Genomic DNA, 2,774 nt, shown 5'->3' on the forward strand with positions numbered 1-2,774 from the left:
CTTTATTTTACAAATAACGAATAACAGAAAAACCCACGAGGGGGTGGCAAAACAAGGACGAACTAAAATGCAAAACTGGAACAAAACACTTCCCTTGATGTGGCAAGAAAAACTAAACAATAAGTGACACAACGTCAAGGCAGGGTATTAAATAAACAAACAAGGCACAGCTATAGGATAACGCACAGGAACTCACGACGCAAGGAACAAACACGGGGTACATGGAACTCTGGACAAAAACGTAGCACAGGGTACAAGGTATAAAGTACATACACAATCCACGAGCACAGGACATTAAGAAACAAGAAACATTAGGGCATTTTAAAGGCAAGACAAACGAGGGATAATGACACAGGGCAGGTGGGAAACATTAGACACGGCAGGGAAGCAATACATGAAACGAGAGGGGCGGGGCCAATGACAAGACACGAGAAAGCACATTAGATGTAAAAACAAACAACGCATGGCTTTCTCACATAAAACCTAAGGGCTCTGTCCCGATCCTGCCACACGACTAGAAGTTCAGAAACAAGAAGGCAGAACCGTGACAGAGCCCTCCCCTTAATGAACACCCCCAGGTGTTCACCAAGGGGTCGACTAACAAGACATGACAGACTGGGACATAGACAAGAACAGACACAACATGGAAAACAAAATCAAAGGCAGACATGACAGGATGACACATGGGTTGGGGTGGGTCAATAAAAATAATGAACATGGGAGGGGGGGTGGGACAAAACATGGTTCACAGGAGGCACAGTCTTAGTCCGTGGACGCGCTTGAGGGCGTGGAGTTCTGGGGGACTTAGGGGGAAAAGTCCTGGGGGGGACAAGGTTGGGTGCCGGCTTGAAAGCCGGCAGAGCCACCGCCTGAAAGGTCAGCTGAGTCACTGGCTGGAAGGCCGGCTGAAAGGCCGACTGGACAGGGCTTGACGCAGGCTGGAAGGCCGGCTGGACAGGGCTTGAGGCCGGCTGGGATGCCGGCTGCTGCACCGGCTGGACAGGACAGGACACCGGACTGGACACCAGACTGGGCGCTGGCTGCGCCGGACTGGACGCCGGCTGGATCACCGGCTGGGATGCCAGCTGCACCGGACTGGGCTTCCCCCTCCTTGGCTTCTTTTTCTTGGACCGGCCCACAGGACATGTGGCCGGTTGCTGGGAAGCGATGGGGGGCACGACTAGCTCCGTGCTAGAGGAGTCGGACGGGGAGTGCCACGACTCCTTCCGTCCACGCCTGCTATGGAGGCTAGCCGGTGGTGGAGAGGCTGCATCGGACAAGGTGGAGGGTGCGGAGAGTCCCACAACCCCGAGCAGCAGGGCCTGGCCCTCCGGGATCGTCGCCAGCCCCGTAGAAGACTCCGCCACGTACAGTCCCCTGGACTCCTCGCGATCTGGAGCTCATCTACGAAGCCCAGGGGTCTCAACCTGCGCATCTCCGCAGGCTCAAAGGGTTCGTCAAAGCAGCTGTTGAAGATGACCTTCAAATCTGCCTCGTTGAACCCTGAGTGGCGCGCAGTGGAGAGGAAGTCCATGGCAAAGGTCTTTACAAGGGTGCCTCTCTGGCGAAAGCCGAACAAGGTGTGAGCCTGGCGGCTCCTGAACATTTCGTCCGGCTCGTCCATGACCACCTGCTGGGTTCAGTGATGGCTCGTGGATTCTGTCACGACAGATGAGGAAAAGAACCCAATTGCAGGCAGGCGTGAAGGGGTTAACAAAGACTTTATTTTACAAATAACGAATAACAGAAAAACCCACGAGGGGGTGGCAAAACATGGACGAACTAAAATGCAAAACTGGAACAAAACACTTCCCTCGATGGGGCAAGAAAAACTAAACAATAAGCGACACAATGTCAAGGCAGGGTATTAAATAAACACAACGCACAGGAACTCACGACGCAAGGAACAAACACGGGGAACATGGAACTCTGGACAAAAACGTAGCACAGGGTACAAGGTACAACGTACATACACAATCCATGAGCACAGGACAAGGAAACATGAGGGCATTTTAAAGGCAAGACAAACGAGGGATAATGACACAGGGCAGGTGGGAAACATTAGACATGGCAGGGAAGCAATACATGAAACGAGAGGGGCGGGGCCAATGACAAGACATGAGAAAGCACATGAGATGTAAAAACAAACAACTCATGGCTTTCTCACATAAAACCTAAGGGCTCTGTCCCGATCCTGCCACACGACTAGAAGTTGAGAAATAAGAAGGCAGAACCATTACAGGATAGCAGTGATACAAGCAACGATGTTTCTTTACAAAGGTAAGGCAATATATTAACATTTATTAATCATTTAACATGTATTCTATTGCGATAGTTACTGTTACAATTCTATAATTAGATATATTTCTTGCGTGCTATCTAGTACACGCTGAGAGTAGTGAAGTAACTAAAGTTAGCTAATCGTAAATAGCAACACTGTTCAAAGTGTTTGATCTGACAGCGACATAGGCAGTTAGCTGTAAGTTAGTAGACGTTTGTCTCCCCCTTTGTAAAGTCAGGAACAACCGGAGTACGTACCGCAGGGACGGAAAACATTATTCGGAGGTTATATGGCCATTTGTATAAAATGCTAACGTTACCGTTTCAACAAAACAGTTGTTTGGTAAACATTGAAAAAGTGGAAACATTGAAAATGTTGAATTATCTTACCAGTCTAGCAGAAAACAGGCAACTTCGGCATCGCCTTGAAAACATTTGTCTTTCAACAGTACCTTCCATCTGGTAATAGATACACCGATGTTTATCCTGGATTT

Source organism: Triplophysa rosa, linkage group LG20 (assembly GCF_024868665.1).
Source record: "Triplophysa rosa linkage group LG20, Trosa_1v2, whole genome shotgun sequence".
NCBI classification, from domain to species: Eukaryota; Metazoa; Chordata; class Actinopteri; order Cypriniformes; family Nemacheilidae; genus Triplophysa; species Triplophysa rosa.